Source organism: Pelophylax lessonae (assembly GCF_965119305.1).
Source record: "Pelophylax lessonae genome assembly, chromosome: 6".
NCBI lineage: Eukaryota > Metazoa > Chordata > Amphibia > Anura > Ranidae > Pelophylax > Pelophylax lessonae.
Genome location: NC_138773.1, coordinates 194,745,335 through 194,759,916, shown reverse-complemented (window position 1 = coordinate 194,759,916; position 14,582 = coordinate 194,745,335).

Below are 14,582 nucleotides of genomic sequence, written 5' to 3'. Positions count from 1 at the left end.
GCTTACGTACTTCCCTCCATGCAATAACCGTGTCCCTAAGGAGCAAGTTATGGCGAAAAGCAGGTTGCAATTGGGCCAATTTGACACGCGGGAGAGCCGATAAGGCGTAGGGACTGGACATCTGAGACTCATGGTTAGAATACTGCGAGGTCTGAGATATCCAGTCCAGGGCCACCCTTAAGAGGCATGATAAGTTGTACAATCGTAGATCAGGAAAATTAATGCCAGCGTCACGCCTGGGGAGGCTCAGTTTTTTAGAGGATATACGAGGTCTCCTACCTCTCCATAAAAAACGGGAGAAAGCCAGAGAAAGCTCCTGAGCATCTTTATGCTTAATCAATAGAGGTAGAGTTTGAAGAAAATACAGGAGGCGGGCAAAGCTGACCATTTTTATCAGGTGGCATCTCCCCAAGAGAGACAACAGCAGTTCCATCCAATTCTCCAGTTCCCCTTTAATTTTAGAAAACAACAGGGGATAGTTGAGAGCATAGATAGAGGAGGGGGTCCTCCCAATTTTGTTACCGAGATACGTGATGTGCATAGATGCGATTTAAACGGGGAGTGTTTTTCCCAGGCGTGGGACGTAGCTAACCCCAGGTGGAGAATTTCGCTCATGGAATAATTAATTTTGAGGCCCGAGCATTTCGGAAATGCATCGAAGGTGGAGATAATCGTAGGTATGTCGGCGGAAGGGTGGGAGGTAAAGAGAAGAACGTCGTCCGCGAACAGGGAAATCCGCAGGTCCTGAGATCCCATTCGTATCCCATGCAGGGGAGTATTGCTAGAAAGATATCGTGACAGGGGCTCCATCGCCAAATTGAATAATAGTGGGGACAGGGGGCAGCCTTGGCGTGTACCTTTATACAGTCGTCAGTCATGGAGCCACCCACGCACAGTCTAGCAGTCGGGGAGGTGTACATGGAGGTTATGAGATTGACAAATGGGCTATGGAACCCCATGGTCGCCAAGACCTTGCGCAACCAGACAAAGTTAACATTATCAAATGCCTTTTCGGCATCCAAGGTAACTATGGCCAGGTCTTGCTTAGGGTTTATCCATGCATGGTCCAGAACCAGTAACACCTTTCTGATGTTGGCAGTGGCCGAACGGCCTTTGGTAAAACCCGACTGGGCGGGGTGTATCAGATGGGGCATAATCAGTGCCAGGTAAGAGGCAATGATTTTTGATAAGATATTCACGTCGAGATTAAGTAAGGAGATAGGGCGATACGATCCCAGTTCTAGTGGGTCCTTGCCTTTTTTTGCAAGGAGTTTTATTATAGCCTGATTACCCGTCGGCAAGTAAAGCTCACCTTCCCAAATGTACGAGTAGACTGCGACGAGCGTGGGGACTATGGTAGGTGTGATGGATTTGTAGAACTCGCCAGAGAGACCATCAGGCCCTGGAGATTTATTAGATGTGAGGTGCCTAATCGTTTGTGTGACTTCTTCTGCCGAAATTGGGGCATTCAACATAGCTAGGTGGTCAGTACTAATGACAGGGAGTCCCGTGCCCGATAAGAACAAATCACCCGCCGAGCTGTCCACCTCGTCAGGGTCATAAAGAGACGAGTAGAAATCCCGCATAATGCGCTGCATGCCGTGTGGTGTGGAATCGACGGCACCCGTGTGATCTCGCAGAGAATTGATATGAGTAGGAGATGTCTGGCCCTTGCACATTTTCGCCAATAGCTTGCCAGCCTTATTGCCGAACCTGTGCAAAGTCGCAGAAAGGTGTGCTTTGTGGATGCGTTCCACTTTGTCAGCCCAGTCATCAAAATTTTTCTTGGCTAGGAGCCAATCTTCCCTATCCGCCGGGGAATCAGTCAGTACCAAGTTCCGCTGGGCCAGTCGCAAGCGCTCGCTAGCCGATTTATACCCGCCATTCGCATGTCGTTTGTAAGCCGCCGCATAAGAGATGATACGACCTCTCAGGAAAGCCTTGCCCGCCTCCCAAAACAGGTGGGGGGAGGTGGAGTGCGCCGCATTGGAATTCGAGTTTTCCGTCCATGCACGTTCCAGGAAAGCCTGGAAATCGGCATTGTTGGCCAGGTATGAGGGGAACCGCCAAATAAGGGGGGCAGCCGCAACACCGGCTAAGTCTAGGGATATGGAGAGTGGAGAGTGATCTGAGATTGCCATGTCATGAATAGTAGCGTCCTGCGTCAACGGGAGAAGGGAGTCCGAACAAAAAAAATAGTCGATTCTCGTGAAAGTCTTATGAGGGTGAGAGTAGAAGGTATACTCGCGATCCGCCGGGTGGAAATGCCGCCACATGTCAGTTAGTGAGAGAGATTCAATGAGCATGGCTAAAGGGGTGGGATTCCCTATCGCATGGGGCAACGACGCCGGGGGAGAGAAAGATTTGTCAAGGACTAAGTCCATAACAGCGTTAAAGTCACCCCATAGCAGGCGCGGGACATTTGGTAGGGTCAGTACTCGGGCAGATAGTGCAGTATAAAAGACTGATCGAGGACATTGGGGGGATATACATTGGACACGACAAATTCCTTGCAGTGAAGTCGGACATGAGTTGAGACATAGCGGCCTTCTGAATCCGCATCCACCGAAAGAATTTCCACTGGGAGGCGTTTATGATCAATATAAGAACCCCAGCTTTACGGCCTAACGCTGCCGAACCCACTACATTACATACCCAGAGCTTTTCCATACGTGCCATATCATCAGTAGGGATGATCGAACGGTTCGGGTCGACCATCGGTTCGACCCGAACATTGGCTGTTCGAGGTTCGGCCGAATTTAGAACTTTTTGCTAAAAAAAGTTTGGAATTCGGCAACCAGAACCGACCAAAATGCAATGGTTCAGGAAATGGGCTTTAAAAGCCTGTGATTGGACCAGAACCATCAGTAAAAGCCAATTGAGGGGGCAGGAGAATGCTAGGAATGTGATTGGAGTGACTAGGGGGTCCACAGTCCAATCATTAGTGAATACGCCCCCCCGTGTATGTAAGATAGCCCCTGCCAAATTCCTAGCATTGTTATACAGGGACATGGAAGAGAGTGAAAGCAGTTCTGTGACTTTTGCTACAAAGTGTCATTTAGCAATTTTTAGTGTGAGGAAAGGGATATCTAGTGTAGTTAGGGTGCTATTTTCCACTATAGTTAGCTTTAATTATTCAATTTCTGTAGGGAAAGTGTTAAGTGTAAGGGGACCGTAGTGTAGTGTAGGGTTAACTGACTCTGATTGCTATGGCAGGGTGACAAAACCCTTCCATATCAGGGTGACCGCTATAGAGAAAAGATCGTTTCTCTCTGTCACTTTCAGAGCACCAATATGGCTTCTCACCATTCAGCTTGCTTTTTGGCTGCAGGCATTTATAGGGCTTTTTTGAGGAGATGTTTGGAGTCAGGCATGCCATCTGAACATCTGTGTAGGTGTATATATACAAACACCCATGTCTGTGTATATATACACATACACATATATAGGTGTGAAAGTAGCAGAAACATATGCTTGGGTTATATATACACACACACTTGTATATATTTATACACATACACACATATAGGTGTTATAGGAGCGGAGCCATATTAGTGTGAATTAGCGCAAGCATAGATTTCTGCTATTTTCACACCTATATATGTGTATGTGTATATATACATACATGGGTGTATATACCCCTACACAGAAGTTCAGATGTTATGCCTGCCTCCAAAGACGCCCAAAAATTGCCCAAAAAAACGCCTGCAACAACACACCTGGGCATTTTTTTTTTGGCGCAGGCATTTTTTTGGGCATTTTTTTTGGGTCTTTGGAGGCAGGCAAAACATCGGAACTTCTGTGTAGGGGTATATATATACATACACCCATGTCTGTATATATACACATACACATATACAGGTGTGAAAGTAGCAGAAACATATGCTTGCGCTAATTAAATTATTAACAGGCATATGGCTCCGCTCCTATAACACCTATATGTGTGTATGTGTATAAATATATACAAGTGTGTGTGTATATATATAACCCTATATAGAAGTTCAGATGTTTTGCCTGCCTCCAAAGACCCAAGAAAAATGCCAAAAAAAATGCCTGCGCCAAAAAAAAAATGCCCAGGTGTGTTCTTGCAGGCGTTTTTTTGGCCATTTTTTGGGGGTCTTTGGAGGCAGGCAAAACATCTGAACTTCTGTATAGGGTTATATATACACACACACACTTATATGTATTTTACACATACACATATAGAGGTGTTATAGGAGAGAAGCCATATTAGTGTGAATTAGCGCAAGCATAGATTTCTGCTATTTTCACACCTATATATGTGTATGTGTATATATACAGACATGGGTGTATGTATATATACCCCTACACAGAAGTTCAGATGTTTTGCCTGCCTCCAAAGTCCCCCAAAAAAAGCCAAAAAAAATGCCTGCTACTAAACTGGCAAGGTGTGAAAATAGCGGAGCCATATCCCTGTTCTATAAGTGACCTAATACAAACAAGCTTTTTTTTATGGCTCTGGACATGCTACAGAGCTGAAACTTCACAGGTACACTTTTTAGACCCCCCCAGACACTGAAGCCAAATATTTTTTTTTTTTTATTTATTTTTTTTTTTCAATAATTGGCTCTCTATCAAAAATGAAAATTTTTAAGAACTTTTTTTTGTGTGATTAACCACTTCACCACTAGGCCTATTTTGGACACTTTTTGTTTACAAGTTAAAATCAGTATTTTTTCCTAGAAAACTACTTAGAACCCCCAAACATTATATATATTTTTTTAGCAAAGACTCTGGAGAATAAAATGGCGGTCATTGCAATATTTTTTGTCACGCGGTATTTGCGCAGCGGTCTTTAAAACGCCATTTTTTGGGGAAAAATTAAATTTCACTGCATTTAAAAAATACTAAACAGTAAAGTTAGCCCATTTTTTTTGTACATTGTGAAAGATGATGTCACGCCGAGTAAATAGATACCCAACATGTTACGGTTTAAAATTGCGCCCCCCCGTGGGATGGCGACAAACTACGGTCAATAGAGATCTCAATAGGCGACGCTTTAAATTTATTTAACGGTTACCAGTTTAGAGTTAGAGTGTAGCTCTTTTTTTTTAATTATTGCTCATGCTCTGGCGATCGCGGCGATACCTCACATGTGTGGTTTAAACAGCGATTTCATTCGCGGCTCAAATTCCGTATACGTTTTTTTTTGTGCGCGAGCTAACGGTGACCGGGGCGGCTAATTTTTTTTTTTCCCTTTTATTTTATTTATTTTTTTAACTTTATTACAGTTTTTAAAAAAAAAAAAAATCTGATCACTTTTATTGCTGTCACAAGCAATGTAAACATCCCTTGTGACAGCAGTATGCGGTGACAGGTACACTTTATGGAGGGATCGAGGGTCTAAAAGACCCTAGACCCCTCCACTACACTTCCCTGTATGCAAAACGCCAAAAACGGCGTTTTTGCATACAGCCGTTTTTCAAATTTGCCGCCGTTTTGCAGCACACTGACCCGGAAGTGACATCATGGACGCCACCTCCGGGTTACGTCATCGGAGACCCGATCGATGCCGTTTCCGGCATTCATCGGGACTCCATCCAGCCGGCGGACGCGCCGGCTGGGTGCTCGGGGCTCCCGGTGGGACGGGAGCCCCAGTAAAAGCCGCGGAAGGCGGCGGGAGGGGGGGGACGTCCCCTCCCGCCCCCCCGGGTAACGATCAAGCGGCTCCCGAGCCGCATCGATCAGTACCGACGGAAAGCCGACCGTCAGCTTCAAACCACGGTACCGGGATGATGCCTCTAGCTAGAGGCATCATCCCGGTATACCCCCGCAAAGTTTAGGACGTCATATGACGTCCACCCAGGGGGAAGTGGTTAATAGTCCCTGGGGCATGACCCAGAACCCTAGGCACTTTTTAGGGGCATTTTTTGGGTTTTAGGGCTTCAAAATGGTGTTTTTTGATTACCGAAGTTCGGGTCCCATTGATTTTAATGGGGTTCTGAAATCCGGGCCGAACTTTCGGGAAGTTCGGATGTTCTGGCCGAACTGAACTTTTGAAAAGTTCGATCATCCCTAATCATCAGCCGGAAGGTGGGATTCCTGGATAAGAGCTATGTCAGCCCGGAGGCGTTTAAGGTGCCTTAAGATTTTCATCCTCTTAGCCGGGGATCTGAGACCCTTAACATTCCAGGACACTATCGTCATGATAAATGAAAAGGGGAAGGGTGTGTGTAAAAACGGAGGTAGAGCTTACCCATAGTCAAAAAAAGAGTGCGATATGTATAGCAGAAATAGACCCGCCGAGTAGTCACACGAGCACGTCGAGTAGGAAGCGTGGCCGCCGGGTGATTGACCTCTGGGGGAAGGGAATCGGGAAAGGAATGGACCGGAAAACTGGATGGAAAAAAAACAGACAAAATAATCAAAACTACACAGTCGCAAGGACTTCACTTTTTTCCGCATGCGTATTCAATGGAGCAAAGCTCCACAAGTGTGACTCCAGGGACGAGAAGGGACGAAGTAGGCCCTACCAAAGTTCGTCTCTGCAGAAACCTGGGACGCGACCTACGACAGAGCATGGTGCAGCCATAGCATAAGAATCAACCAAGGGAAAAGGAGCATGTAAATATCAATACAGTAACGAGTGAAAAAAAACAAGCAATAAACATACAAATGAACTCTACATGTAGAGGACGAGCTTACGAGTCATGCCTTCCTAGAAGGCAGGGACCACCCGGGTGCCGTCCCCGGAGGAAATCGTTCCAAGGGCCCACCAGGTAGAATAAATCATAACCAGGGCCCAAGATGAATCAACGGGGGTCCAGAGCGACCAGAGCTAACAACATCTGAGTACCGTTGCCATTTAGGGGATTCCTTTCTGGGGCTCTGTTGAACATCGGGTCTGGAGAAAGAAAGGGCTTTGGCAGATGTGGAGTGACCAGGGTCACCGTGGTGGAGAGAGCGGACAAAGTTCTCTGCCTCTTCCGGGTCTTGAAAGGATAATTGGTTGCCGTTCGGGGCACGAAGGCGTAGTGTCGCCTGATAGGCCAAGGTGAATTTCAAACGTTCCTGGTGAATTTTGGAGCAAACGGTCTGGAAGGCTTTGTGTCTTTTTGCGACATCAACCGAATAGTCAGCAAATATAAGAACTTTCATACCTTAGTTCTGGAAGTGGGAGGTTTGGCGGAATTTCTGTAAGATGGCAGACTTGTCCGCATAGTTTAAGTATTTTGCGATAATGGGGCGAGGGGTCTTACGTTCTTCAGAGTAGAGACCCATTCTGTGAGCCCGTTCCACTACGCAGGTCCCATGAAGGCCCAAAGCGGCAAGAATCTTCCGCGCGCACAATTCAGGAATGGCTGAGGGCGCAACGCTTTCAGGGATCCCAATAAATCTCAGGTTGCTCCGGCGTGATCTGTTTTCCAAGTCTTTCAACTTGTCCATGATAACGCAGTTCAGTTTGTCTTGGGATTGTTCCGTGCCCTGGAGCTGGTAAAGTTCATCCTCAACAGTAGAGATGCGACTTTCTGCCTCATTGAGGCGTTGGGAGTGGGAATCCAGCTCCTTTTTAATGCATGCCATGCCAGCAGCCACGGCCCGCTCCACGAGGCCGCAATGGTGGGGGTCAGCAAGGCCACTACAGCCTGAGCGATCTTGTCGGTGGAGGGGTCCTGTACACAGGGGGATGCAGTGTGAGGCATCTGGGGATCATCCGCAGGCATCCTGGAAGTGTCCATCTCTGCAGCGTCTGGCGGGGTGCCAATGTAGGCCGAGACCGCTGCCTCGATTTGCGCCGGGCCCGGCGGTGGCTGCGGCGCCGCTTTTTCTAGATACCAGTCCATCGTGGCAGAAAATAAAGATCACCGCCGGGTCCGGGGGGCTTCACAAGCCAGATGGAATGGTCGGAGGCAGGCAAGAGGCTTCGAGCAGAATTTTGTTGCCGATTTAGTGGGTCACACCACGGGAGCTGCTGAGAGCCCTGCTACTCCATGCGGCGCCGGAACCGGAAGTTCGACAACTTTTAATTTAAAATCAATGTTAAATTGCACTCACGTGTAGAAGATCAAAATAGCAGTAAAACGAACAGAGCATACAGCAGCAGCGTTGCTGCAGATCGTTCCTCCTTAGATCACAGGTCTCCCGGCCGTAGACAGACTGGTGTGGGAGAGGAAATATTATCACCCCTTCATCCGTCCACCAGGGACCAATATGAAAACAGACTCGCGCCGTCAGGATAAACCATGCCCTGGAGTTTTTCTCTTTCTGGGCATCTATTCAAGCTATCATCGTTTTTTGAGAACTTTGTATGTTCATATATGGACTGCCTTATGCTTGCTTACCACATTCATTTGTTAGATGTTTAGTTTATAATCTTATTCATGATTTAGCGCTGCACCACGCTGTTTTGATTATTCAGAAATGATTGTCCTGCACCCCGGTGGGCGTGCTGACGTCACCGCTATGTCCTTCAACTCAACATACGTTTCATCTCAATAGACGTCCTCCACAGGGGCAACGGAGAGTTAAATGTTACCCATTAATACTCCTAGTGCTGTTTTAAAAAGGCATTTAAATTTAGCTCTCATGGGCCCTATCGGCACTAGCCCTGCAATGTTATGCTAACAATTTACGCAAACCATTTTTTGTGAGTGCATCACAAATTAGTGTTTAAAGAGGAATGATGCCTTCCTTAGTTAAACACATAGATTCATTAAAAGCTTTACCATTCCACTATGTTACAGAAAAGTCACACTAATGTAATATCATTTGGGACAGCAGGATTCCCTGCCACCATGTAAAAATAGATATAAATGACACAGGTTTGTCAAGAATGTGGAGTGAGGGCCTCCAGAGTGTTTGTGCTGAGTGGGGAAAGTTGGTTTCACAGATTTCTACAGGTTTTGTTATTCCAGGATTGGGTTCTGGAGTTGGGAGGCCTCATGGATTCTTAGGAGGGACAAAACTTCTGATCCTTTGTCTGAGTCTTGTTGACACCAGCAGAGTGTGTGTGCAGGTGTGCACAGCCTTTATAATCTAAGGGCTTGGCTGCAGCTCAAGACTCCATCTAGGAGACAGTTGTTCTCCACCCTCCCCACTCCAAGAGGCTGCAGTGGAGCAGCCAGTGGTATGCGTGTCAGCGCAGGCCAGGTGAAGTCTGTGAGGGAACATACAGAGGCCCTAAGCCTGAGGGCCAAAGAAGCAGCACTGCAAGAAACTGATAAGAAGCCTGGAAACTTAATGTCATTGTGTCCCTTTTTTGAAGTAATGGTGGAAGCCCCTGCGAACCCAAGTGTTTTGTTTGAGCTTTACTGTTGTTATTAGTAAAACTGGGCCACCAAGCCCTGAAATGGCATTTCCTGGTTAGCATGAACTTATAGGAAAGCTTTACATCAGCGAAACCCCCTACATATCACACATTCTAATCAACAGAGTGATACAATGTCACTATGGTCACGTTGAACTATTCTGATGACAGTATGTAAAAAATTGTAAGAAAAATAAAAAAATGTCACTAGTCAGTATACCTGATTACCACCACACCAGTCATATGATGACCCTGTACTGCACTGGTGACAGCATGTAAAAAACAATTGTAAAAATAAAACACATGTTATTTAATTTCTTATATTGGCAAAAATTTATGACACAAAATTACAATTTTAAAAATCTCACAATGCCTCTTACTAAATACCCTTGGACTGTCTACTTTCCAAAAAGGAGTCATTTGGGGGGTATTTTTTACTGTCCTGGCATTTCAGGGCCTCAAAAAAAGAGATTTACATCAGTACACAACTCTACAACCTTCACACAGGCTAAATAAAATCACAGATTTGGGTTATTTTTACTAAAGAAATGTAGAATTTTCGCCTAAATGTATGAATAAAGATCATTTGTTTGCAACATTTGATAACAGAAACTAAGAAAAAGGTGGGGGGGGGGGGTTCACATTTTTTTAGTATTTTTTTTATTTTTATTGCAAAAAATTTAAAAAACCCAGTGGTGAAGAAATACCACCAAAAGAAAGCTCTATTTGTGTGAAAAAATTATGCACATTTCATTTGCATACACTGTTGCATGACCAAGCAATTGTCAGGTAAAGTAGCACAGTGCTAAATAGCAAAAAATGCCCTTGTCATGAAGGGGGTAATACCTTCTGAAGGTCAAATGGCTAAGCAGTGGCCAATGTATTTGCTTGAAAACAGAATTATTTATGTTTGGCTGGAGCTGTTATTATAAAATATTATGTGTGTGTGTGCAAGGGTGCACAGACAGGTGTTTTGTTTTTGTATGTTTGTGTGTATTTGCCTACAATTTTTCTTTATTTTCAACCATTTTGAATAAAATGTGTATCCAGCCAAATGTAGAAATTGTTATTAGACAATGTAGAAAGGTTTGTCCATTGTAACATGAGTATAAAAAATGTATAACATATACCGTACATTACATACATAGTGTATATATGCAAAACATTTGTCTGTTAACCCTTTTTTTATTTCAACCTATTGTTGTTTATGTTTTACAAAACATATAATTAATACAATTTAACTTAAACAACGGCAATAACTATAGGTATTACAAAAGTAACAGATGTCCACGTAGATTTTGTCTACTTGATATGATTCTGTTGATTAAATGTTGAAGCTATTTGCATAGAGCCCTGAAGCAACTGGATACTTTAGCACAGAAGTAATGTCAAACATAAGAATCAGCAGGTTATAAATCACAAGGCCCCATATTATTACATTCCCCATTACATTCTCTGCATAAATGCTGCACAGTACCTCAAGGGTACTACCACGAGCAGGGGAAACAAATGATCCTACGGTGTTTGTAGACCACAAATGCTGACAAATTGCCATTGCATTCCATTTTTTTCCTTCCCTCCTGATTAATGATCTCATGCTTATTTAATTACTGTGACACATTCTATATATTTAATGCTAAATGAGCCTATTTGCTTGAGAGTGCAAGCATAAAACAAAAGGTTGTAATAACTCTGCAGAACACATTACAATAATTATTCCTATCTATCTCTCTGGGTGCAAATTATAATATGGATATTTCAAACAAGGCATTTATTGTATATCATTAAATCTTTAACAAGGATATGCCTGTCCAGAAATGTAGATTTTTGATTCGCATGTTATTAATGTAATAGATAAAAATCAGAAGCCTTCAAAACCTGCAGTTACTGATCTATTTCATAACTTTAATATCATTTCTGAAGGCCAGCTTTCAATCAGACGTAGCTTGCAGTGTTTTCGGTTTTGAAATATTTATTGCATTTACCTAAACCCTATTAGCAAATAATTCTTCTGCCTACTGATAAGAAGTAAGATCCATACAGTAAGCAAGACACGATTGATACATTTAGGCAGGAATTTATTACATGGATTCCGATTTTAAAGAATGCTAAGTGGCACTGCACCCTTAGTTTCTTCTCTTAATACAATAAGGAAGAAGATCGTTATTCCCTATAAGACGATTTTTCATTCTAAGCTAATTCTTTTTCAGTTCAGTCCCCTGTATTGTGTTACGCTTTCATTTAAGAAAAGCTATTGTGGATTCAATGGCTTGTGATTAGATTAGGCTGTGCTCTGTGAGCATGTCACGTTTTGCTTTATAACTTAGCATCTGTTCCTGCAGTCACCAAACTCCTGTTTTCAGTGCCCATTGCAGCCAACTGAACCTTTTCTTTACTGTCTCCAAATAAAAGTACTCATAGCTTTTGTTTCACAGGTCATTTCAAGTTCATTCTAGAAGTTCATTAGTTAAGCTTTTGTGTTCTTAACAATGATACATCTTGCAGGGGCAAGGGTCATTTCCCACTGGAAGGGATCATACGTTATCTGCTGTGTATCACTCTAAGATGTGCGCCCATCTTCGTGATAAAGACCACTCCGACATTTATTCTGTGAAGGAACATCAGTCAAAGCGGAGGTTATAAGATCAAATGCTCACAGAGTGTAATTTCAGAAGAAAAGCATTTGGATTATTATATATTATTATCACTGAGGAAACTATTCAGTTACAATTGTCCAGAATTCATGGAGCTGGGTTTAAGCCACCCGGTAAGCTTTTATCATTTCTGGAAAGTGACTATAGTTAAAGAAAAAGATTATGTTATTTGTTGCTGGATATAGAGATAAACTGACATGCTTAGGGCCTTGGTAAGCTGATGTATAATGTCAGCATGCTGCGGAACTATTTACAATTAATACTATAACTGTGTACAATTAGAGTCGGTTCACACTAAGGCGACACGACTCCTTACTACTTCGGGGGCGACTTTTGCATTACCATGCACCACGACTTCAGAGCGACTTGCAGGGACTTCACATAATGGAAGTCTATGCAAGTCGCTCCGAGGTCGCCCCGAAGTAGTAAAGGACCCTTTTTCTAAGTCGGAGCGACTTGTGTCACTCCTATTAGAACGGGTCCTGTAGTGGTCAATGGACCGCAAGGGAGCACGACTTGTCAGGCTGACAAGTCGCCTGACAAGTCGCGCTAATGATGACCAGCTCTTATAAACTATTTTAGATGACCACACATTAGCAAAGTAAAATATATAGGTTAACAATATTTGAAAAGGTGTTTCTATATGAAATCATGTGGAAGTGTCAAAGGAACTTAGATGTTTTCCTGGTGCTACTGTTAGGAGAGATAAAATGGACATTTTAAAAATTGTCAAAAAAGCTAGTGAAGAGTGCAATGTTGATGTTGTTGTGCACCTTGGCACAAATGGTTTGTCCCAGAATGATGTGCGATCTGTACAGAAAGATTTTCTGAATGTGGGCCAGGATCTTCAACAATTGAGGTGTACTGTTACTTTTTCAGAGGTCTTACCAGTGCATAATGGATAATACAAGAAAGTACCTCATTTAGCAGAGTTCAATGTTTGGTTAAAGGATTGGTGCAACGCTGAAGGTTTTAGTTATATTGGTTATGATGCTATCCGGTGGTCTGACATTTAGCTGTTCAAGTGAGATGGCCTGCATCCCTCACACAAGGGCACTGAGCTTCTTGGTATGGAATTTAGAAATTTTTTGGGCATGCATTTAAACTGAGAAAAGGGGGCAGAGATGTAGTTGAGGAGCATTTCTGACCCCAGCAGGTTGAAACAAATGTGAGGGTTTGTGTTGCTAACGACTGGGCTGATGAGGTGGTCACTTCAGTTGAAGTTTCTGGTGGTAAAAAATAAAGCCATTGATAGTAGCGTTTGTCATGTCATGTGCACTAATGTTCGTAGTTTAGGCAACAAGCTTTGTGAGCTGACAGCTCTTATGTCTAGGGAGAACCTGGACCTTGTTGCAATTACAGAGACATGGTTCAAGGATTCAAATGACTAAGAAATAACTTTACAAGGGTCATAGGCATGGGCACAGGGTGTGCCAGGTGTGCCACCCTAATCACCCTGTGCAGTGCCAATTTCCCCTGCTTTCTGGCGCCCTGTCTCCGCCCCCCCCCCCTGCAGTGCTACCAGCTTTCCTCCTCTCCTCTGCTGCCGGCTGCTGTGGGGGGTGTTTCAGGATGGAGAGCAGGGGACATTTCATTTACTGGCCCCTTCCTTTTCTGAATGAACAGAGTGAGTGATCTGTACTGGTCGCTCCCGTGTTCATTCTTAACTGAAGCTAAGTAAACTATGTTTACTATGTTTCCGTTTGTGAATGAACAGGAAACCGCTCAGCACAGAGCACTTCCCATTTGTTCACTGTCCAGTGCACCTGAGGCTACAGAGAAATGGACTGGGGAAGCTCTTTAATCCCTTCCTCTGTCTCAAAAGTGTGACATCAGGGGTCTGTTTAAATCCTTGATATTTCACCAAAGCCCCCCCAATCAAAAAATTGTAAAAAAAAAACAATAAAAACGAGAATTGTAAAAAATAATAAAAATAAAAAACTACTGACACCAATCTCTGCTCTACTAACACTGTCCACTGCTCTGCTGATATACACGCATGTGTGTTTGTGCTCTGGGGTGCAGATTCTAATGCAAAAGGATGCGCATGCCAATGACCAGGATATACACTGAATAGGAATGACAGACTAGGGAAGAGGGGAGGCGGAGTTTCCATATATGTAAAGAATAGCATAATGCTAACAATAATTTAAAAACACAATGAAATACTAGAAACCCTCTGGGTCTGCCTTCCAACCAGAGAGGGATCTTTCCTTAGAATTGGTGTAGTATACAGACCCCCCAGGACAGACTGAAGATTATGATAACTTGTTGATTGATGAGGTAACTCAAATGGCAATGAAGGGAGAGGTTTTAAATATAGGTGACATCAACATGCCTGACAATAACTGGAATTCTCAAACTGCTATTACAAGCAGGAGCAGGCATGTAATGGAAGCACTGAATGGGGTTTCTCTAAAACAGTTAGTAAAAATACCAACCTGAGGTGATCATAGTACTGACAAATGCTGATCGACTTTGGGTTCTCGTTGTAGCACCCTCCTAGGTACGTAGGTGCTAGGTAAATGCATTGATTGCTCCTTCTGCTTAACAGGGGAGCCTAATCTATTAGGTTGCCTGTTACATGTTTCCAGATGTGATTCACTGCGTCTGATGGAGTGTCCCCACTGCATCCAATGAGGGAGCTTGTTGGACAGTGG